General features: G+C 36.6%; 1 protein-coding gene across 4 annotated transcripts in view; it reads left to right on the forward strand.

Moving 5' to 3' along the window:
* The window catches only part of CDK19 (cyclin dependent kinase 19), a 202,207-nt gene that overhangs the window by 33,048 nt on the left and 144,222 nt on the right, over nt 1-24,937 (forward strand). For 2 of the 4 annotated variants that reach the window (XM_021008145.2, XM_021008147.2), the window contains exon 2: nt 14,985-15,046. The exons of the other annotated variants lie outside the window; for them this stretch is intronic. The gene's annotated coding sequence lies outside the window, so the exon portion shown is untranslated. The remainder of the gene's footprint in view (nt 1-14,984; nt 15,047-24,937) is intronic. 4 annotated transcript variants of the gene reach the window in all.

Raw genomic sequence — 24,937 nt, forward strand, 5'->3', positions numbered from 1 at the left:
TGCCCCTGGGCAAGTCACTTAACCCCATTGCCTAGCCAAAAAAAGGAAAAAAAAGAAGCTTTGGGGTCAGTAAAAGCGCTTCGCAATTTTCTGAAAGCAGTCACATCTGTTCTCCTTTTTTCCAAGTCTGGGCCCAGCTCTTTTTTGTCCATATTATTTGTCCCTGATATACATATAAACTTTAGAGGATGTCCATTCAGATGAATTTTGAATTCTAAGCAATAGACATAATTCATTGATTTGGTCTTTATTGTTTGTATGGAAAAGCCAAACTCCTTTGAGTGATTGAGGCTCTGAAATGTCTTAGGGCTTGATTTCAGTCAATAAAATGTTATCTGTAAACTGGAGCATCTGGAAGACCTCACTGTGTACAAAGAATCCTTCCTTAACTTGGACTTACTTCTGTCACAGAGGTAAATACTTCTGTCAAGCATCTATCTCATTTTATGACTTGCCTGGTGTTTACTAGCAGAGGGTAATTGAACAGAGTCAGGTTATTTCTATTGTAACATCTTCCAAAGAACCTTTAAACTTTTGATATTTGTATAGGTGACACCTTTGTCCCAAAGAACTGGTTTTGTTCTACCAAGTCAAATGCTTGTTTGTAATCAAGCAGTGGGATCTTATGTTCTCTTTATCTTTCAATCAATTATGAGATAATAAAGGTGTGGTTCATTTGGACTGGTTTTACCATCTACTGCTTCTCTTTGATTTTTGGGGGGCTAGGGGCTGAGGCAGGAATCTTGTGTTACTCTTCTATCTAGGACATCCTGCCTCCTTTCGTTTTGCTCTGGGTCTTTAGCTCTAGATTCAGGCTTTTGAATTTTCATTTCTCATCTGGCTGCCCTCCTGGACTATATTGTCTCTAGGGTCTAGACACTCATCTTTATGCAGGATCATTTTTAAAAAAAATTGTTTATTTATCTATCTTTATTTTTAGCATTTATTTATCACTTTTTTTGAGTTCCAAATTATCTCCCTTTGTTTAACCTCTTCTTCATCCATTGAGAAAGCAAGCAATATCTCTTGATATTGACACTATTCAGATATATGACCCAAACCAGAGTCTGGGGCCCGTTATTTATTGACCCTCCAGGACATTCTTTTTTCTCAATGAGTTCACTTCTTAGATCACAGTATTTCTCTAAACCTTATGGGATATCAACATAAATAATACTTTCTCAAATATCCTAACTTCTCAGTTCCTCATTCTACTTAATTTTCATGACCAACTTCTCTACCTCAGTTAAAGAGATGATCATACCTTTGATTTTGCTATCATCCCCAAGTATTCTGCCTCCTTGTTCATGAACTTTGAAATTCCTTTATCTAGTCATAATCTTTTAACATTCTATCTTTTGTTCTGCTTTTGGACCCCAACCCTGTTCTTTGTCTTCACTATTACCTCTACTCACTCCATCACTCAGTTCTTTTCTAGGCCATCAAGCCTGTACACTGACTTCAGTTTCCTGTTTTCCCTGTCTAGGTGAATCAGTTAAACTGTACACTGTCTTCTGCCCTCAAATCCCTTGACTCCCCCCCCCCCCCGGTTTCATTGATCATGTTGCTAATCTTGAATTACTCCCACCATCTTCTACTTTTCCCTCATTTTACATGTTGCTGAATGGAGTTATCTAATCTTAGTTGGGCCTCCACTGCAGGAAGGCAATCTTTTTGCATCTCCCTGATTGATTTCTTTTCCCACTGACCACAAAAGCTGTTCCAAACCTTCTGGTATCTCCTTAAACCTCCAGTAGAATCCCTCCCCCAGCCTCTTCTTAACTGAAAAAAAGTCAGGGATACTTCCTTCTCCTTATCTCACATAGATGCCTTCCCTCATTATTTCCTTCTTTACTTTTTTATTGCAAAAAGAGGTAGCTCTTCTTCTTGCCAAGGAAAATCCCTTTACTTGCATCATTGATCCTATTCCATTCCAACTTCTGTAGTAGATTGCCCTATCATCCTCATTCTCATCTTCAGTCTCTATCTCCTGGCACTTCACCTGCTGCCTACAGGCATTCTTGTGTCTCCCTTCTCTTTTAAAAACCCTTCACTTGATATTGCCATCCCTACAGGTTATCATTCTGTACCACTTCTCTCCTTCTCAGCTGAAGTCCTTGAGAAAGTTACCTGTACTAGCTGTCTCTGCTTCCTTTTCTTTCACTCTCTGAAATCTGGCTTTTGACCACATTATTGGGCAGAAATTGCTCTCTCCAAGGATTCTAACAGTCTCTCAATTGCTGTTTCTAATGGTCCTGCTTCAATCCTCATTCTTCTTGACTTCTTCAGTCTTTGGCACTGTCAATTAGCCTCTTTTCTTGGATGTTTTTCTAGGTTTTAGTGAAGCTGTTTTCTTTTAGTTCTCTTTCCTACTCTCCAGTTTCCTTTTCTCATTCTTTATACATATCATGCCACTGACTCTGTCCCCCCCCAAGGTCTCTCTTGGGCCCTCTTTTCTTTTCCTTTTATGTTATTTCATTTGGTGACCTCATCAGCTTCCATGGGTTCATTTATCAACTCTATTCAGGTGATTCCCAGATTTATATATCTAGCCCTACTTTCTCCTGAGCTCCAAGCTCATATTACCAACTGCTTTTTGTACATCTCCAGCTGTATGTCTCATAGGCATCTCAAGCTCAATATTTCCAAAACAAAGCTCATTATCTTTCTCCCCCAAGCCTTTCTGTTTTCCAAACTTTCCTATTACTCTTAAAAACACCACCATCTTCTCAGTTACCCAAACTCTCAGCCTTGGTGTCATTCTCCTTGTTTGTGCTCATTTTACATATCCAGTCTGTTGCCAAATTTTTTTTTTACCTTTACACAATCTTTCCTCTTAACTCTGTCACACTCTCTATCACTGGGCTCTGGATTTGGTCCTCAAGACTGGACCATTGGTTTTCTTCTTCACGTCTCACCTCACTCTTTTACTCAGCTGCCTCATTGATTTCCTAAAACAATGGTTCAGATTGTCACATGTCTAACCCCCCAAGTCAGTAAGTTCTAATGTTTCCCTGTTACCTCTAGGATCAAATGTAAAATCCTCTGTTTGGCTTTTAAAGTTCTTCATAACCTAGCCCTTTCTTCCTTTCCAATCTTCTTATACTTTATTCTCCTCCCTGAAGTCGGTGATCCAGTGACACTGGCCTTCTTGCTATTCCTTAAATATGGTACTCCATCTCCCAATTCCATGCCTTTTCTTGGTTTGTTCCTCATGACTGGAATTGCTCTTCCTCCTCACCTCTGCCTCCTGGCTTCCTCTAAGATTCAGCTTAAATATTCCCACTCCTCCCTCATGTTATTTTCTGTTTTTACTATACAGTTTATATATTGTTCTCCCATTAGAGTGTGAGCTCTTTGAGGGTAGTACCTGTGTTACTGCCTTTCTTTGTAACCTTATTGTTTGCTTATTAGCACAATGCCTGGAACATAGTAAGCACTTAATGTTCTTTGATTGAAAGTGATGATGCTGTTTATAATCATCCATCATCCTTTTAAAAATTTTACAGGTATTTATATTCTAATCTGGTGTTCGCTAAGGTGCTTTCTAAATTCTTTTCACCTTGTTATAGCAGTTAATTTATGTTGGTTTAACTTCAGGTTTAAATGATTATAATTGGTGTTGATGTCATTTCTGTTGTACATTTCCCGTTTTTGTTTTTCAGTAGCTTGTTCAGGGTTAAATCTTAACTATATATCATTTTTTCTCATTGCTATTTAAAAATGATCACAAATTCTTATCTTGGCTCTGATGAGTCAGTGGTCAGGCTGTGCACACACAAATGACTTATTGATAACGCTCCTCTCAATCCATAAAAAGACTTTCTCCGCCAGTTACGATATAGTTATTTTAATTACTTGTGGTGATGTTTGGTGCTTGTCATATCTTAGAGCTTAGCAGTTCCTTCTTCCTTCCTTTTTCTTTCTTTGTGATAGAGAAGGAATTTTGGAGGGGTCATTGATTTCAGTCTTCTGATTTGAGATAGGAATATATTTCTACTTTCTTAAACAGAGATAAGAATCTTATCAAAAATTCTTGGAAAGGAGATTTTGCAGTCTTTAGAAACTCATCCCAAAGTTTAGCAATCCTCACTTAGACGACATTTTTCTATCTCAATTAAATTGTAATTTAGTCCTGTTTCCTCTTTTTTCATTTTTTGTTCTACTCTTTAATGAATATTATGTGAATAGTTGCTTACATATGCCATTGTTGTAAATGTTTCCTCAGATTTGGGAAGATTAGATAGGAGCTGTTGAATTACTATAATGAAGTAACTAAGGAAACCTCTCTATAACATTGACTTATTAGCTTGACTTTTGCTTACTGATCATTTCTGTAGCGGCAGCTAAGTGGTATAGTGAAGATTGCTGGATTTCCCTGACAGAAGTTCTAATCTTCTGTTGGCTGTTTACCAGCTATGTGTTACCCTATCAGTCAGTAGTCACCAAGCTTGTATTTGTATTCCTAGCTCTTAGCACAGGGCCTGGTGAACAGTAAACACTATTCACTTATTGACTAAGATCACTTATTTGTTCAGTCTCAGTTTCCTTATCTATAAAATGGGAATAATAATAATAATACCTGCTTTCCAGTGTTGTGAGGATTGAATAAATTCATATATGTAAAGCACTTTGCAAATCTCAAAACACTATATAAACACTTATTATTATTGTTATTAGAGTACTGTTTCTAGCATAATGAATTATGTCGTTATTTGAAGAACAAATTGTATGTACTCTTCTCATTTTCTCAGTCTTTAAAGATCAATGACTCAGCTTCATTAATTTAGAAACAGAGGGGCAGAAATTTCTTCTAAATCTTTTTTCTTCCTATTTATAAGGACAGTAAAAGACATTCTTGTCACTCCATCCCCATCTCCCCAGATGTTGTATTATTTCTTAGTAAGCCAGATGACTTTCCTAAGTACAATGCCTACAAATGGTAGGTCCTTAATGCATATTTGTTGTACTGAATTGTTAAAGGCCAGAACCTGCAACAAGGCAATGAGCTAAGAGAGAGAGAGAGAAGATAAGTTTGGACTGAAGAGGAAGGATTGCTTATAGGAGGTAGGATTAAGTATAGATAGAATTTGGACATGTAGAAGTATGGTAGAAAAATATCATGGAGAAGGATGATGATGGAAAAGGATCATGGGGAAAGAAGAGTCTATGTGATGGTATGATCTAGAACCAAAAAGTTGGCCGACTCTCTCGTTGTCACTGGCATAACTAGTGCCAGTGACAGTGAGAGAGTCAGCCAGCTTTTTGGATTTGAAAAACCCTCACTAGTGTGAAAAGAACAATAACTCATAAGATAAGAATATGATTTTTTAAAATGGAAAATTATGTTTAAATGGAAAATTAAAAGTCAATTTTTTTCCTTGCTTCATATATTAAAAAAGCTGAAATTAACATTGCTTCCTGCCCATCTTTCCCACCCCCCCAAAAAAACATTTTTAAAAAACTGGCTTTTTCTGTGTTATTCATTCTTTACTCTCAATTTCCCATCTCCGTTCCTTTCAATTGGCTGTCCCCTATGCCTGAAATATACTGCCTCCTTACCTCTGTCTCAGGAAATTCTTCTCTTCCATATGAAGTTTAGAAACTAGCTTGTATGTGAAACTTTTCCTAACTTTCTGTCTTAAATTCTTTTGTTCTTCCTACCAAACTATCCTGTATTTAACTACTTTTTAAAGTCTAATTTAATTTCTTCATATTATATATATGCTTATATAAGTATTTGTCTTCTGGTTTAAATATAAGCTTCTTGACAGTAGGGATTTTTTTCATCCTTTATATTTGTATTCCCAGTACCTAGTGCAGTGCCTGCCGTATAATAGGTGCTTAATAAATATTTGTTGATTGCTATTAAAATTAGATTTACTTATCACTTAAAGAATATATCATTGTATTTGAGGGAAAAGGATGTTCTTGTTTTGTTCACATTAAGGAAATTGAATATTTCCACCTGTCGTGTTATACAGAAATTTATTTTTGGTGTGTATCATCGATGTCATGATTGCTTTTTAAGAACCATCTCTTAGATACCCACCACGTACACATACTTCATGGAGGTGGGAGGTCCATAGGTATTACACATTATACTTGTTTTTGGACTTTTTCCGATATATATGCTGACAGCTGTGCTGAAATTTCCTTTCCTCTCCTAAAAAATATTATTTGTCATATGTGAGGCTCTCTACAAGGGGCAGAGGGATGGGCACTTAGGATAACTGTAAGGATGTAAGAAAAAGAAAATAATACTTACTACCCCTTAGAAATGAAGATGTGGAACCATGGGGTATCACCTTTTTTTTTTTTCCTGTAGCAAACTATCTCAGCTCAGTGGTGCCATCTTCAGGTTTTAAAGATGCCAACGCTTGTACTTGCTTATGTTAGTGTCTTAACTGTTTCTCTTTTGGCCAGCAGTCCTAAGGGTCTTCCCTTCACAGTTTGATATATACATACATACATATATGTGTGTGTGTGTGTGTGTGTGTGTGTGTGTGTGTGTGTGTTGTGTGTGTATGTATATGTATATGTATATATATGTATATGTGTGTGTGTGTGTGTATATATATATATATATGTTTGTATGTATACACACATAACATATATGAGGACCCTCTAGGTCCTCAAGTGTGGCCCTTTGACCGAATCCAAACTTTGCAGAACAAATCCCCTTAATAAAAGGATTTGTTCTGTAAAACTTGGACTCAGTCAAAAGGCTGCATCCAAGGACCTAGAAGTCCATATGTGACCTTGGGATCACAGGTTCCCCACCCCTGGTATAGGGTTTCTGACTGCTCTGTGATATGACTCCTTCCTGCATAACATTCTTTTTGTTCTGGGTCTTGCTGTTCAGTTGCAATTTCATGGCCGTGGAATTGACTAGCTTGAAAACTACCTTTTCTGAAACAGTCTTCTCCAGCTTTCATTATGATATACAGGAATTGGAGCCTAAGCAAAGTCTTCTTTCCAACTGCTCCTCCAGCTAGGTCGTCTTAGGATCTGTCCCTCTGACTCTGTGGCCATGACCTGGAAAAAAAACAGTTCAGCATACATTTATTCAGCATCTCCTATGGGAAGGAGCTGCATTAGGAATTGGTGACCTGAAGATAAGACATAGCCTGTACTGAAAGAGTTTATGTAGCATCAAGTATTACAAGCATACCTTGGGGATGTTTGTAGATTTGGTTCCAGACCTCTGCAATAAAAGTGAACACTACAATAAAATGAGTTACAGGACTTTTTTGATTTCCTGGTGCATATAAAATTATATTTATACCATATTGTAATCTATTAAATGTATAATTGTATCTAAAAATGTCTATACCCTGATTAAAATAATATTTTGTTGCTAAAAAATGCTAGCTTTCATCTGAGCCTTCAGTGAGTTGTAATCTTTTTGCTGGTGAAGGGTCTTACCTTGATGTTGATGGCTGAAGACTGATCAGGGTATGGTTGCTGAAGGTTAGGGTGCCTGTGGCAATTTCTTAAAAGAAGACAACAATTGAATTTATTGCATTGATTGACTGTTCCTTTCATGAAAGATTCTCTCTAGCATGGGATGCTACCCCCAGTAGTAAAATTGGAACCAATCCTCACAAACCCTGCCACTGCTTTATCGACTAAGTTTATTTAATATTCTTCAATATTGCTGTGTCTTAGGGAATAGGGACATCTAAGGAGAGGGAGAGAGATAGGGGAACAGCTGGTTGCTGGAGCAATCAAAACACATTCATTTATTGATTAAGTTAGCTGTCTTATATGGATGGAGTTCATGGTGCCCCAAAACAATTATAGAAGCAACATCAAAGTTCACTGATCACCATGATAGGTAGAATGATGATAATAATGCAAAACTTGAAATATTGGGAGAATTACCAAAATGTGATACAGAGACATAATGTGAGCACGTGCTGTTGAAAAAATGGCACCAATAGACTTGCTTGTTGCAGGGTTGCCACAGACCTTCAGTTTGTAAAAAATGCAATTTCTCTGAAGCCCGATAAAGTGAAGCACAATAAAACAAGGTATGCTAGTAATGCAAGGTAGGTTGGCACCAAATTTCGGAGAGCAGTGTTGGAGCCAGGTAACGGATAGGTTGGTGAGATGTGAAGTCAGGTTTGAATCCCTCTTCATACATTAGCAGTGTGAAATTTAGCAAGTCATTTAATCTCTCTCAGCTTCAGTTTCTGGATCTTCAAAATGGAAGTAATAATATGTACTTACCTCATAAGACTGTTAATAAGGATCAGATGAGATAGTTAATGTAAAGTGCTGTGCAAATCATCAAGTATTTTACATATATCCCAGGGTCAGAAGTTTATATACTTTTATTCTATAGGGAACCACTGAAAGTTTTTGTTTCCTTGTAGAGGAGTGCTATGATGAGAATGATGTTTAAGAATTATGCTAGTAAGCACATGAAAGATAGAAAAGTAAGCCGGTAGCCTAGAGATAAGTAGGAAGATAATTAAAAAGGTCTTTACAGAATCTCAGTATCTTAGGTTTTAGACTTATCTTGGAAGAAACTTAAGAGGACACAGTATCTGAATAAGAATCTCATCTACAAGATAACTCTTATGTTAGATGAGACACGTGGTCTCTAAGCTTGTTTTCTCATGTATCTTATCTGTACCTAAAAATTTTTTTTGAGAATGTACCCCCTAATTTGCATGTCTGTTATATGATTTACTACTATACTAATACATTATATATGCACTATAAAACATAAAAATAGAAATAAAAAAATTGAAACAAAATGTTTAAATATAATTTTTCATTTTATTAATGGTATAAAGCCTTTTATTTTCCTTAAGTATCATTGATAAAAATATTTTTAGTGAGGACAATGTAATATGCTTCTGTAGTTTAAAAAATATAGTTTCAATGCTTTATGATATCTGAAACTGATTATAGATTGATTTTGTTTCACTACTTTATAAAAATTGCTGTCATAGCTGAAAAAGATACCTCACAAAGATCAATAGGTTGAAATGGAAGAAAGGCATCACGGATTGTGCTTACTAAATCATCATACTCATTATTCATTCCTATTCACTAGTCATGAAAAGGTTTTTCTTGAAATTCCTTTAGCTTAGTAACGTTCCATCTTCAATGATGTTGGTTACTTGTATTTGCAAATTGATTAGAAGGTATTATATTTTTAACAAAGCCCATTAAAATTTAGTTTTGGAGATTTTTCAATAGATTAGAAAATTGTTTCCAGGGTTTTCACATTTGTGGAGTTTTTATAGTGACACACATAGCCTTTTTAATAACAAAAAACTTAGTTTTAAGATATCTTGGTAATTGTGACGGCTTTGTATTACCATTCTCTTGTCTCAAGATACAACTTAGGTACAAAGTACACTTAGGGTGAGACTTCTCAATCCTGTAGAATCTTCCATATTTATAGTGGATGTTAATCTATATTTCAAATAATCTCTATAATTATGGAATTTTTGCCAACTTTTTGTCAGATATGATTTATTTTAGTATCATTAGCTTATATATCAAGGCAAAATGTGCTCTTATGGTGAGATTCATCAATGATAGTGGATATTAGTCTATATTTCAAGTAATGTGTAATTTTGCATTTTTTGCCAACTTTTTGTCAGATGCAATTTGTTTTTATTTTTTACTGAGAATAGAAGTGTCTAACATGGACCAAGTGAGAGTGCCAATGTCAGTCCTAGGGGTGGGGTGCAGCCTTTTGACTGAGTCCATGTTTTATGAAACAAATCCTTTTATTAAGGGGATCTGTTCTGTGAAGTTTAGATTCAGTCAAAGGGCCATACTTGAGGAGCTAGAGGGCCAGAGGTTACCCACCCCTGATCTATATGTTAAATATTAATAAGGCTTAATTTCTCACTTTTTTGGATAACAAATATAAATAGAAGTATTAATTTTCTTCCTGCACCCTATTGGATTGTTGCGCACATCCTCTGGGATTCATGTATCCCTCCCTCTCCTTTTTTTTTTTTTTTGGTGAGGCAGTTGGAGTTAAATGACTTGCCCAGAGTCACACAGCTAGTGTTATGTGTCTGAGGCTGAATTTGAACTCAGGTCCTCCTGACTGCAGAGCCATGTATTCCACTTTTGAGACCACTGGTCCCTGGGCAAGAAGAGATGAAGGATTGAATGAGATTGTGTGAAGAGTGGTATAAAGTATTACTTCTTAAAGTTTTTCCACTTGAGACTCTCTTTTTCCATTTCAGCAGTGTTTGTTGGCATTGCATGGCTGGAGGGGCATGTGCAGTACAAAGTGCACATGCTTTGTGTTGAGAATCAAGGCTTCAGTGAAGTTGCTTGATGCAACACCACTGGCTACCAGAAACATCGTGGATTCATTATGGGTTTGATTTTGAATTAATTTTTAGTTGTTGTGCATTCAGAAACCTTTTGCTATGGGTCTCGACCCACGGTTTAAGGAGTGATAGGTGGAGGAATAGAGGTGAGAAATATTGTGGAACTAGAATTGATGGAACTTGGCAAATATTTGGATGTGTGGAGTGGGGTGAAAGAGAAGCATCAGCAATGACTTTGAAGATGACTTGGAAAGCTCTTCGTAAAATACTTCTGAGAAATTAGCTTTTCCTTCTCTGGGATTTAAACTTTGTGGTTTTAGACCTATCTTGAAAAACTGTACTCTAGACCCATCTAAGGCTATTCCTTTTTTTTTTTTCAAGTGAAACTGACAGAGAAAATTTAGGACCAATAGAGCCTGGATACCTTTTCTTTTATGCTTAGAGTTCACTGCTAGTAACTTTGCTGTATCCTTTTTGATAGTATTTTATAAATGAATTTGTATTTTAAATATTTTGAACTGAATTTTCCATAGACATCTTCAACTCAACACATCCAGTACTGAACTCATCTTTTCCCCAAACTGTTCCCTCTTCCTACCTTCCCTGTTACCATGAAGGGCACCACCATCCTTCCAGTCACCCATGCTATAACCTATGTGCCATCTTCAACTTCTCGTTCTCTTACCCCATATCTAGTCAGTTGTCAAGTTCTGTCATTTTCACCTGTTTAATATATCTTGTATACACAACTCTCTCTCCTCTGACACTGCCGCTACGCTGGTGTAGGCCCTCATTACCTCTCACCTAGACTATTACAGCACCCTACTGGTTGGTCTCCCTGCTTCAAGTCTCTTCCCACTCAAAGCCATTCTCTACTGAACTACCAAATTGATCTTCCTAAAGCATAAATGTGACTCTGTCATCTCTTCCTCCCACCTCCCATTCAGTCAACTCTGGTGGCTCCCTGTTACCTCCCGGATCAAATATAAAATCCTCTATTTGACTCTTGAAGTCCTTCCATTACCTGGCTTATTTTTTTCTTTCCAGTCTTATACTGTATTCCCCTCCATGTACTCTTTGATATAGTGACACTGGCCTTCTTATTTTTCCTCACTCAAGACATTCCTAGCACTTCATATTTTCACTGGCTGTCCCTGACTCTCTTTTTCTTCCCCCCTATACCCTTTTATGCCTGGAACCTTCTTTCTCTTAATCTCTACTTCCTGGTTTCTTTCAAGTTCCCACTAAAGCCTGCCTTGAAGGTTTTTTCCTCCCATTCTTTCTTACTAATAGTTCTTCCCCTATGAGATTATCTCTTAACTTATCATATAAATTTACTGTGTTTTATATATATTACATATGTGTGTGTGTATATATATATATATTAAAAAGATGTTATGTATATGAATGTGTGTATATATGTATGTATATGTGTGGATAGATAGATAGTTTAGTTGTTTTAGTTGTGTGTGACTCTTCATGACCCCATTTGGGGTTTTCTTGGCAGAGATACTTCAGTGGTTTTGCCATTTCCTTCCCCAGCTCATTTTACAGATGAAGAAACTGAGGCAAACAGAGGGTGTAAGTGACTTGCCCAGGGTCACACAGCTAGCAAGTGCCTGAGGCCAGATTTGAACTCAGAAAGATGAATCTTCCTGACTTTATGCCCTGTACTCTATCTACTAAAGCACCTACTTGCCTCCCCTCCCCACATATTTGTGTGCATGTTGTCTCCTGAATAGAGTGTGAGTTCTTTGAGAGCAGAGGTTGTCTTTTGCCTTTCTTTGTTTCTCTAGGGTTACAGTTTGGTACATAGATGTTTAATAAATGCTTAATAAATGCTTAATTTATTAGATGCTTAATAAATGATTCAACTAAACTAATGTTTCCCTTGGCTGCTATGTCTCTCAACTTGGCAAGGACGTAAATTGTTTGTGGTCTAAGGTGGTATCTGATATGACATCTACTTTAACATTAATTAAACTAATGAAGGAAAATTGTGATAATCAAGGTCAATGTCTTTATCTTTTTCAGTTTCCTTTTTATTAGCATGATAGTTTATGGGAATAATTCTTTTTTTTAATTTTTAAATTTTTTTGGGGGAATAATTCTTAATGAAGTAGTTGGAGTTGTATAGTGTTGTCTTATTACCCATTTAAAAAAATTAGATATTGATTATGACTTTGTTTTATCTGATTAATTTGAGTGTACCCACAAATTCTTATGTGATTCCCACATCAATGACTATTACTTCCCATGCATTAAGATTTAGATAAATTTATTTTTGTGATATTTTGATGTTTTCCATTTTCTGACTCTCTTCTAAGAAAGTATCATAAATAAGTGTGAAATTTCTGAGTAGTCTTCAAATCTTTGGCCTTTTAAATTTCTTAACCTGAGTGATATTTTTTTCCACATACTTTTGGCCTTCTCTTCTGTGTCCATCTTGTATTGAAATCTTGAATACTGAAGTATATGTTGACTTGGAGGCTGAGAGGATCTTACAAAATCGTTAATAAAATTTTTTGTACGTCTTCATCCTCTACAACAAATGTTGGACCATAAGCTGAGGCTAATGCCCCCCTCACCCCCTTATGTTCATTATGAACACTGCAAGAGAAGCTGACCCAAATGTGTCATGAAATGTTTTAGTTATGTTGAAACTTTTGATAGCCTCTCCAAGCACCTGTGAACCATTCTTTCATTAAGCTGCAGTTTTCTTTTTTCTTTTTTTTAGATTTCTTTTATAATGAAGCCTGACATATTGATGTGGCTTAATTGTTTTAATAGAATTTCAAATTTTGGGTTTTCGACAATGATCCTTCATTTATAATAACAATTATTGTTAGTTTGCAGATTTTATATAAATATATCATTTTTTTGATATATATATTGTTGGTATACTCTGACCTTTTCCACCACTTTATCACTGTCCCTTTAGAAGCAAAAGAGGGCTTCATAGGACCGAGAGCCGTTTTTTCTTTTCTTTTGTTTCATGGGTTATCTTGGCCAAAAAATTCATTGTCTAGTGGACAACTTACTGGTGATATACACCCTTTTAGGTATAGTGCTTTTGGTCTCTAACCGGCTCTGTACCTGAATGGCTTGATCAACCCTGCCTACTACCTTTAGTACTATAAGTACTCATTGCCTCTGAGAACTCTGGGTCATCCCAGTGATTTAATGATGTATCAGCATGGAACTTTGTGGAGGTTAAAATTAATTTTACCCATATTAGATATTTTAAGGTAATGGCACCTAAGCATTCTTAGTTGTTTAGTGATTTTATTTGGCATTTACTAGATTTTATAGATCTCTCCTATTTTTAAAATTTATATTTGTTTATCTGATTTCTCCTTAGCTCATATTAATTACATTTCCCTGTGTCTTTTGAAATCTAAATGTTTTACTTGATGGAATCCTGATTCTTTTATGAAAATTTGATTGCCTTGTAGGATATCTTTTACTGTTGTAATATTATCATACCTCTTTTTTCTGTTCCTTTAAATAATTCTTTATTGTCTCTTTTTTCCTCTTGGGACTGAATCTTCCCTTTCCTCCTTTCCCCCCAATTCAACAGAACTAGTGCTGCCTTAAACCTTAGGTGCTTAATTAGGTTTGAATTGATACTTTTATTATGCAGTTATGTTCAAAGCACTGTGCTAGTTGTGGGAGAATTGTCATATATACATGTATTACACAAAATAATGCAGAAGTGTATTAGAAAGTTACAGAGTATCATATGAAGTCTGGACAGGGGACAAAGCATTCTTGAATTGGGAGGGGATGAGGAAAAAAGCTTCTTGAAGGAAAGTGGCCAGTGGAAGCTAGGCTGGTACATTCTCTAGATTAAAACCTTTCTCAAGGCAGAGACGCCTTAATACATAAACTTTCCAGAATATTTTCCTCAGAACAATCCTGAAAGGTAGATAGTGCAAATATTATCTCCATTTTACAGAGTAGGGGAACTGAAGTTGGGTTCATATAGCTAATAAGTACCAGAGCTAAGTTTGGAAAATAGATTCTCTAACTCTGATTTTTTTTTAACCACCCTCTTCAAGATTGGGAAGACTTGAGTATATTTATATACAGATGGAAAGGGGCCATTCCAAATGGAGATATTGAAGACACATGAAAGTTGGAGAGGATGACTGTTTACACAATGTGATGTTTTGAACACTTATTGGGAAGTTAGTTGTCTTCCCACCTTTCTAGCTTTTTATCGACCTTGAAAAGTCATAGATGAAGGCAAATATAGCTCTAGGGACCATCAAACTCCACTTTGGGAACAAGAATTTTTGAAAAGTTTTGTTTTTAAATTTTTCTTCATATTAATATAATGAACTATTATAAGCTATTTACTTAAATATCTGTATTCATATTTTATGATTATAAATTTCCTTGTCCCTGGAGCAATTACTTTTGTCAGGTGGGCCAAGTCCAAGTTTTTTATATTTTAAAATTCAGTTCATTAATTTATTAAGAATGAAATGTAGTATCTGGATGTTACTAATATAGTCTTGGTTTGCATGTTGTCAAACCTAACTCTGAATTTTTTTTTTTTGGGAAGATGTGTAGACTTGTAATAGGCATTTGGCATTTTATGTTTTGGGAAGTAGAACAAATTTACATAAACTTCTCTGCCTTTTGCCTCTGCTATGTTCGTAGATTCCAGAAGGGCTTCCTGTATGGACCTCAAGCCTTGGAGGTAGCAGAATATTCAGCAGAAGGTAAAGAGGAGTGCTGCCTTCTGGTGTCATTGTGTGTGTGTGCTGGGTTGGGTGCCATGACAATGCTACTTTTCAGGAAGGATAGCAAAAATATTAACAATTTAAGTAGTGTCCTTACATATGATACCCAGATCCTTATAAGATGAAATTACCTTTAAGTCTCTGGACTTCTTGAATATCTTGACTTTTGCCCTTAACTAATAGCACCTTTTTATTTTGTTTGATTATGGGTAATTAGAAGAAAAAGAGAGGAAGAATTATTGTGATATGTAGTGTTTACCATATATTTTCTTGCACTATCTTTACTAGAATGGTTCTTCGTATTTAGTTGGGATATAGTCTATCAGGGGTAGGGAACTTGGGGCCTTGAGGACACATGTGGCCCTCTGGGTCCTCAAGTGTGACCCTTTGACGGAATCCAAACTTCACAAGTGTGACCCTTTGACGGAATCCGTCAAAGGGGTCACACTTGAGGACCTAGAGGGCCACATGTGGCTTTAAGGCTGCAGGTTTCCCATCCCTGGCTGGATCCTGACTAACTTAAGGGTAAGTATTTTTACTATAGGAAGACTGTCCTTGAAATTTTGTCACATGAAGGAATGTGCCAGAAAGTTTGGTTTTGATAGTAAATATGCTAATTACTTGTCCTTTGGAAATTCAGTACTTTTCTTTGAGGTTCCTTTTTTTTTCCTGTGGGGGGAAAGACACCTTAAAATCTTTTTTATATAGATCTTAAATACTTTTTTACAAGTTAGTAAATATGACTAATACATTTTGAAATCTTTATTCTGGTTAACACTTTTTATATTTTAGAGAAAGAGTTTGACTTTTAAATGCCAGATGGAGATGCTAATTCCTATGAATTCTTGAAACTGGTTATAAAATTTCTTTGGAAAATTCATGGACAGCACACTTTTTAAGAAAGATATTCCAACCTCCATAAACTATTCCTGGATAAGTTAAACATTTTTCTGTACAGTTCTGCTTGGAGATACACATATGAAATGATTCTCTTACAGTTTTTTAATCAGCTGTGCAGATATGCTGGTATTATTTACCTTTAATCCTGCTTTGTTGATAGCCAGTGATAAAAATTATTAGAGTATTTTCTATTGTTCATCTACTTAATTTTCTAAACTTAAAAATATACAACTTAGGCTTTCCTAATGGGAAATATTAAACATTTAATAACATACTGCCTTCATGTCATTAAAGACAATCACTGCATTGGATGTTAGGGATACAAGTATGAAGAGTAACATTACCTACATGTGAGGCACTTATATTCTAATGGAGTAGACAAGTACATTATAAAAAAAAATAGCAAAAGCAGCAGTAAAAAACAACAAAAAATTAGATGGTAGTTTTGGAGGGATGATCCTAGAAGTTGGGGGGAAATCAAGAAAAGTTTACTTTGGAAGATGCTGTTTGAGCCATACTTTAAAGGAGGGGAAGGAAACTTTGAGTGAATTCCAGATAAATGAGACAGCCAATGCAAAAGTATAGTGTTATTATGTGAGGGACAGAGAGCAGGTCATTTTAGTTTTATCGTAAGATTGTTGGCCTGGCAGTTAATATGTTAAATAAAGCTGGAAAAGATAGATTGGAGCCAGCTTGTGAAGGGCTTTAAAAGGTTGACAGAGGAGTTTATATTTGATCCTAGAGGCAATAGGAAGTAAGGAAAATTATTTTAGAAGCAGGTATATAGGATGGACTGGAATGGTAAGAGATTTGAGTTAGGGAGACCAATCAGGGGACTTTGCAGTAATGGAAGTGAGAGGCATTGAGAGCTTGAACTCCCCCGGTGTTAGTTGTGTTAGTGAAAAGGAATTGGATTCAAGATGCTGTGGTGGTAGAAATGATTAAGATTTGGCAATTGTGATATGTATCATGAGGAGGGAAGATGAGAAGTCTAGGATGTGAGGTTATGAACCTGAGAGAGTAATAGGATGGTAGTACCTTGGACAGACATAGCAAAGTTTGAAAGAGGGGAGGGTTTGGGAGAGAAGATGAGCTTAGTTTTGGACATGTTAATATGTCTGCTGGATGTAAAGTTTGAGATGGCTAAAAGGAAGTTGGAATAGTGCTACTAGAAGTCAGAGGAACAGCATTTGCATATAGATAATGGTTGAATCTATGAGAGTTGATGGATGAGATCACCAAGCAAAATAAAAGGGATGAAGAGAATCAGGTCTAAGACAGAACCTTGAGAAATACCAGCATTTGGTTGGCCTGACCTGGATGAAGATCTAGCAAAGGAGACTGAGAAGGAAGGGTCAGGCAGGTAGGAGGAGAACAAGGAGAAGAGTAGAGTCATGTAAATGTAGAGAGAAGAGAGCATCCAGAAGAGACTGGTCCACAGAGTAAAAGTTGCAGAGAGGTTAAGAAGCATGAAGATTGAGGAAAACCCATTAGATCTGGCAATTAAGAGATCATTAGTAACTTTGGAGAGAGCAGTTTTAGTTGAATTATGAGATTAGAAACCAGATTGCAGAGAATTAAGAAGAAAGAAAGAGCAGAGGATGTGGTGGCACCTGTTGTACAGTCTTTTCAAGGAGTTTAGCCATAAAAGGGAAGACAGATAGGAACAATAGCTAGTAGGGATGGACAAATCAAGTAATTTTTTTTTCAGTTTGGTGAAGATATCCTCTGTCACTTAAAGCCCTTCATAGCCTATCTCTTCTACACTTCCTTTCTCCAAAGGATGGAGATCAGGAGAGCCATGGAAGGTTTGAGGAAGGATGAAAAGTTTTAGAAAAGTTGCTGTGGTGGGAGGGATACGTAGGGAGCTGTAAAAGGATTGCTTTGCTGCAGTGAGGGCCTAGTTGAGATTGTATGATATAAATTTGAGTAGCACTAGTCAGTACTGGTTCCTGATTTTCTTCATCAGCAGTATATAAGTAGAAGTGAAGTCAGCAGTTATTGAAAGTAATCTAAGACTGAGGCTTAACAGTGTAAGATCTTCAACAGGATAAGGGGGCAAGAGACTTGAGGAAGAGGACAGTGTAGAGTTAAGCTAGTTCACTGAAGAACAGTGATTTGCCAGGAAGAAGAGTTTAGCTAGTATAAGAGTAAGGATCTGGGAAAGAACTGAGGAATGGGGGGTTGGAGATCATGGTGATGACAAAGAGCAGATTTGGGGGTTCCAAGGCAGAGGGAGAAGTGGAATGACAACAGATTGTGGTCAGATAAAGGAATTTTAAAGTTCATGGACATGAAAGTGTTTTTATTTGTGGGTGAAGGCAAGATCAAGGATGTGACCTCTGTAGCTGTGGTGGGGTGGGAGTAGTAGGTTATAAGAAATGAGCAAGTTGAGTTACTGGGAGGTTAAGGGTGTTTAAGGGAATATCATATGTATGTTGAAGTCCTCTAGCATGAGGGTAGGAGTGGGAAAAGAGACTGTGAGCTAGAAGCTGAACTCATTGAGGAAGGAAAGAGAATGTCACAGAAGTCAGTAGTTAACAGCCACCAGAACCTTGATTAAATGATGAATATAAATTGAATGAACCTCAAAGGAGGAGAGGTTACTGGGTGCTTATGGTACAGGGGGAGTCTGCAAACAGCAGCGGGGACAAAGGAGTATTTAAACTTTTCTATCACAGTCAGTGATTAGAGGTGGGGGGATGGTGGCTATGTATGAATGAAAGTGCAACCAGTGCCAGAAGGGGTAGCCAGGGAACCTATGTCATCAGGAGGAAGCAATGTCTCAGTAAGCGAAAAAAGATGAGAGCAGCAGCTGGAAAAGATTTAGGATGAAAGCTGGTTTGTTTCCTGTGGAACAGGGATTTCAGAAAGCACAGTGAAAGGCTTGGGCAGTTTTTGAATGGGATGTTGGTGGGGTTTGTTTGAGTGGGATAGGAATAAGAGAATGGTCAGTATGGGATGTAGATGGGGAGTTTGAATAATGGCAGCCCAGTGGCAGCAAGAGTTCAGAATGCCTGGGATGGAAAGGAAATGACAGAGTGGAATTATATTAATTATTGAGGAATGATTTCAGTCTGGTTATTCTCCATAGGTTCAGTCAGGGGTAGACTTGTCCTGGGGCATCGTGCAACATTGTGTACTTTGAAAGAGGAGGGGGCAGCAGTGTGTAGTTGGAAAGAGGGTGTGGGATTCGTGTGCAAGAAAATGTCTGTGGAGTGATAGGTGGCCAGTTGTCTGGAGTGCAATTAAGTGGCTTCTCTGAGAGGCTAGGAAGCCCTCCTGGGCAGACTCAGGCACTAGGAATTTGATTTTAGGTAGCTATAAAGAATGCCTGGATCCAAATCTAATGGCTGTTCTGGGATGTACCCTTTTCTCATCTGATCTGGAATATTACTGGATCGATGAAGGTGGAATGAGGGGTGGAGGGTGGCATAGAAGCTAAGGTTCAGTGGCACCTTAGGAGAATTTCAGGGAGGAACTGCCCTGAGATTAGGTGCAGCTAAGTCAACATCTGCTGATCTGATAGTGGCTGGCCCAGAGGGGAAGGCTAGGGTGTACAGTATCTTCTGGGATCCCCTTTCATACCTTGGGCACTTAACTGAGGCATTATAAAGAGAGAGAATCCTCATCATAGGCAGTGACTAATACTTCAGCTTTACTTGGGGGCTGATTTTTGCTTTCAAAATGATTAGTCCTTGAATCCCTTCTTTTCATGTTGGTGATCCATAGAATTATGATGTTTAAATCCTGGATCCAGTAATTGAGGTGAAGATTTGTTCTCTCTCTTTATCCTGTCATACCATGTCCCTAGGTAAGGCCTTTTGTTGTATATTGGCCTTGAATTGACCAAATGTAAGGGTACTGTTACTTGCCCTATGGACCATAATTGTCCCTGTAGCTTTTTTTTTTTTTTGCCTTTAGATGCCTTTAGATATAGGTGGGGCATTCACACCTACCACTCCATTGCCCAGAAATGTCACGGGGACAAGGTCTCTTTTTCTTTTATAGGTGGCTTTTCCTAGGTGTTTCTTTACCCTGCCATGCTGACAGGCACCTAAATCTACCCTCTCTAGGTTTGTGAACAAGGCTGTCACTATTTTCTGAACCACCCCAGGGCTCATTATAAGTAGAGCTAAATAGGGGCTCCATATGGGCAGAGCTCCTGTTAGGGGTGTCTTGGATTGTTTCTTCCTTGCTAGGAAGGTGGTCAGGTTTCTGGAGGTAGTAAGATTTATATCTTGGTATTTTTGTAGATCTAGTCCAGAAATGCCATTCCTGCATGAACTTAGAACTCATTTGGGGGTCAGACCATTGATCTAAAACTCCCCCTTTTTTGGCTACTGCATTTGTTTTGACCCCTCTATCCATTGGAACAGAATTGGATCACCCTATTGGGGTTCTAGTAATTTGATTTAATGTTTCTGAGAATTTAGCAGCTGGTGGATGGTGAATACTAATGTATGCTAGGAACTTTGAACTTTCACTTTGAATAATTTAAAATGCAGTGTTCTATTGTCTGATAGCTGAAGCAGCCAGTCAGTGGAGGGAACCTTTTTTTGGTCTCTAGCAACTAGATTGATAGTTGGCTTTCATCTCTTTTCTTACTTTTCCTCTGATGCCCAGCAATCCTCAGCAGATTAATCTAGTGTTAATGACTAGGCAGGCGTCTTTATATTTCTCTGAGTGATGTTAACAGGCAGCCCCACTACTTGCTGACCTTTGGTCATTGTCCCTTACTTAGTGGGCGGTGGAAACTGGATCTTATGGATTGTTAACAAATAGGTACTAATTCCTCTCTTCTTCTGTACATTTATCAACTTCTAGAGTTTGTCTTTTTGTTTCACCACTTATAGTTTCTGTATCTATAAAAAGAGAGATAGTAGATAACTTTATAAGGTAAACTCTATAAAGTCATTCTAATTTGAAGTCCTGTGACTCTTTTCAGGGATATATTCAGAGAGGACTTTGAGAGCCTAGTAGTGGTATCCCTGGGTCGAAGGCTGTGCACATTTTAGTGACTTATATGTGAGTATAGTTTTAAATTTCTTTCCAGAATGACTGGATCAGTTCCCAACTCCACCAGCAGTACCTTATAGGCTCATAGATTTAGAGCTGAAATGGATATCAGAGACCACATAGTACACCCTTGTAGTGGGGGAAACTGAGGCTTGGAAGTTAGATGACTGTCTCAGGGTTACAGAGCTATTAAGTGTGAGAGATGGAATTTGAAGCCAGATCTTGCTGATTCCAAGTCCAGCACTTTATCAACTATACCAAGTGTCAGACAAATAACACTCCCTCCAAGTGTAGCTGAACCGGATTAAAATTGTAATTAGGAAAATGTTTGACAAAATAAATAAAAGTACAACATGGATGATGTCAATATGTAGTTTTCTAAGTTAGTATGCACCCACAGGGATCTTTATGTGTGGTTTAGTGACCCCTCCTTTTTATTTGATTCATGCCATGCCTGTCCTTTCCATTCCCTCTGACAATTGTCATTTTCCGTTTTTGTTGTCTGTGCCAATCTGATGCATGTGAGGTGGAACTTTAGAATATTTTTAATTTATCTTATTAGTAATTTGGAGCATATTTTTTACGATTGATAGCTTATATTTCTTCATTTGAGAACTGCCTGTTCACATCCTTTGACCATTTATCAGTTGAGGAATGGTTCTTGTTCTTATATATTTCATTCAGTTCTTATGTATCTTGGATGTCAGATCTTTCGCTTGTTGCAAAGGTTTCCCCTAGCTTATTGCTTTCCTTCCAATGTTACCTTCAGTGATTTTTTTTTAATATGCAGAAACGCTTCAGTTATCCATTGTCAAAATTGCCTTTTTTGTCTCCTGTGAGCCTCTCCAGTCCTTGTTTGGTTAATAACTTTTCCCCTATCCATGGTTGGCAAAGGTTTTTCCTTTCTTGCTTCTCTAGTTTGTTTATGCTATGACTCTTTATGTCATGTGTCCATTTGGAGCTTATTGTGGTATAAGGCATGGAATAGTGATTTAAATCATATCTCTGCCAGATTGCTTTCCAGGTTTTCCAGAAGCTTTTTGGCCCATAGTGACTCAGTAGCTGATTATTAAATACTATGCTGTTATTATGTTATATACATAATCTGCCTCATAGATTGAATTTTCTAATTTTTAACCTGTAACAAATAGTTCTGATCAATATTGCATTTTAGTATAGTTTGAGATTTGGTACTTATAAGGCTCCTCCTTCTTCCCAGTTTTTCTCCCTGATTTCCCTTGAGAGTCTTGACATTTTGTTCCTCCAGATGAATTTTGTTATTTCTTTCTACTTCTTTAAATTAACTCTTTGATAAATTGATTTTTTAAATTTATCATTTATATGTATTATTATTTATTTGATTATTATTATTATTACTACTACTAGATAAGTAAATTAATTTAGTTAGTATTTTTAAAATTCCCCTGGTTTAGCTATAAGCAGTGAATATTTTTCTAATTATTTAGATTTGCATTTATTTCTGTATTTTATAATTATATTAATATAATTCTGGTGTATGTCTTGAACTAGTGACCATCCCAAATATTTTATACAATCTGTGATTATTTTGAATATTATTTCTCTCCCTTCCTGCTTGGGTTTGTTTAATGTACTGCAAAGCTGATGGCTTATGTAAGTTTATTTTATATCCTACTGTGCTGAGGTTATTAATTAATTTAGTTTTAGTTGAATCTCTAGAGTTCTCTAAAACTGAATGTCATGTCATCTGAAAAAAGCAACAGTTTTCTTCTTTGCTTATGCTTATTCCCTCAATTTAAAAAAATTTTTCTTTTCCTTTTTGATCTTATTCTGTAGCTAGTATTTATAGCACTGTGTCAAATAATAGTGGTGATAATGGATATTCTTGCTTTAGTCTCGTAATTTGTTTTTAAAAAAAAGAATGTATTTTTAAAATTGAAGTGGTTCTACCAAATTATCCTATTTGTGTCACTGGAACTTTTGGATTTCTCCACTGTGGTTAAGTATTTTATAAATTTTCTCTTTTTTCTTTCCCCCTTGCCTTTCTATTTTCTTTCCTTTTTTTCATCTCTTAAATTGTCTTTCTTCTTTCTCCTTAGGAATCTTCCCTTGTAACAAGTAAATATAGTTGAGCAAAACCGTTTAAGACATTAGTCATGTATGAAAATGTAGGTATCATTTTGAACCTCTAGTATATTGCTACCAATAGACTTCATTATCATTCTTCCATATTTTTGACTTTATTAAAATATTTCTTATTATATTTTGGAGGTTTGACATTTTGTTTTAATTTTTATTGCATTATAATTTGAAAAGGATGCATTTACTATTTCAACTTTTCTGTATTTGGTTGTGACATTTTTATGCCCTAATACATAGTTTTTGTGTTGGTGCCATGTACCACTGAGAAAAGGTATATTCCTTTATATTTCCATTCAGTTTTCTCCAGAGGTCTATTGTATGTAACTTTTCTAAAATTCTATTCATCTCTTTAACTTCTTTATTTTTTGGTAAGATTTATCTAGTTCTGAGAGAGGAAAGTTGAGGTCCCCCACTAATACAGCTTTATTATCTATTTCTTCCTGCTAATTCATTAACTTTTCCTATAAGGATTTAGATGCTATACTATTTGGTGCATGTATGTTTAGTATTGATATTACTTCATTGTCTATTGAACCTTTTAACAAAATGTAGTTTCCTTATTTCTTTTAAAAGATCTATTTTTGCATTTGCTTTGTCGAGATCATGATTGCTGTCTTTTTTTTTTTTAACTTCAGTTGAAGCTTTTTTTTACTTCAGCCCCATCCCTTACCTTTACTCAGTGTGTGTCTCTCTGTGTCAAGTGTGTTTCTTGTTAACATCATGTTATAGGATTCTGGTTTTTAATCTGTTCTGCTATTCATTTCTGTTTTATGAATGAGTTCATCACATTCACATTCACATTCACAGTTATGATTACTAACTGTATATTTCCCTCCTCTCTATCCTTCTCTCTTCTTTCACATTATTGCTCCTCATAAGTGAGTGGTTTGCTTTTGACTGTTGTCTCCCCTAATCTGCCTTCCCTTCTATCAGCCCCCGTACGCCCCCTGCCCCAAACTTTTCTTACCTCACTTCTTTCCTACTTCCCTGTAGGGTAAGGTAGATTTCTATACCCCACTGAGTGTGTATCTTATTTCCTCTTTGAACCAGTTCTGTTGAGAGTAAGGTTTGAGTGTTGCCTGCCACCTCTTCATCTTCCTCTCCACTGTGAAATCTCTTCTATGTGCGATAATCTACCCTGTTCTACCCTCTGTTTCCCTTTCTCCCAGTACATCTCTCTTTTTTGACCTCTTAATTTTTTTTATATCCCTTCATAATCAACTCACATCTGTGTCTGCCATGTATACTCCTAACTGCTGCAATGATGAGAAAGTTCTTAGGGATTACAAGTATTATTTTCTCATGTAGGAATGTAAACAGTTTAACTTTATTGAATCCCTTAGGATTTCTCTTTCATGTTTACCTTTTGATGCTTCTCTTGAAGTAAAATTTTCTGTTCAGCTCTGGTCTTTTGACCAGGAGTGCTTGAAAGTCATCTGTTTTATTAAATTTCCATTTTTTCTCCTTAAGGATTACACTCACTTTTCTGAGTAGGTGATTTTTGGTTGTAATCCTAGCTCCTTTCCCTCTGGAATATCATATTCCAAGCCCTCTGGTACTTTAATGTAGAAGTTGCCAAATCTTGTGTTATCCCGACTGTGGTTCCATGATATTTGAATTGTTTCTTTCTGGCTGCTTATAGCATTTTCTTCTTGACCTGGGAGCCCTGGAATTTGGCTATAAATCCATCGATTTCCTGATCATTAGTTGATTTGGCCCTCACCATAGATCTTTATTGGAGTAGTTGTAAGGAGAACTGGATTATAATGCCTCCTACTCCACCATCTAGGCTGGTTCAGTGTTGGTTTTCCTTGTTCTTTCTTGTTGTTG

Source organism: Phascolarctos cinereus, unplaced genomic scaffold, assembly GCF_003287225.1.
Source record: "Phascolarctos cinereus isolate Bilbo 61053 unplaced genomic scaffold, phaCin_HiC Scaffold_5;HRSCAF=322, whole genome shotgun sequence".
Classification (NCBI taxonomy): domain Eukaryota; kingdom Metazoa; phylum Chordata; class Mammalia; order Diprotodontia; family Phascolarctidae; genus Phascolarctos; species Phascolarctos cinereus.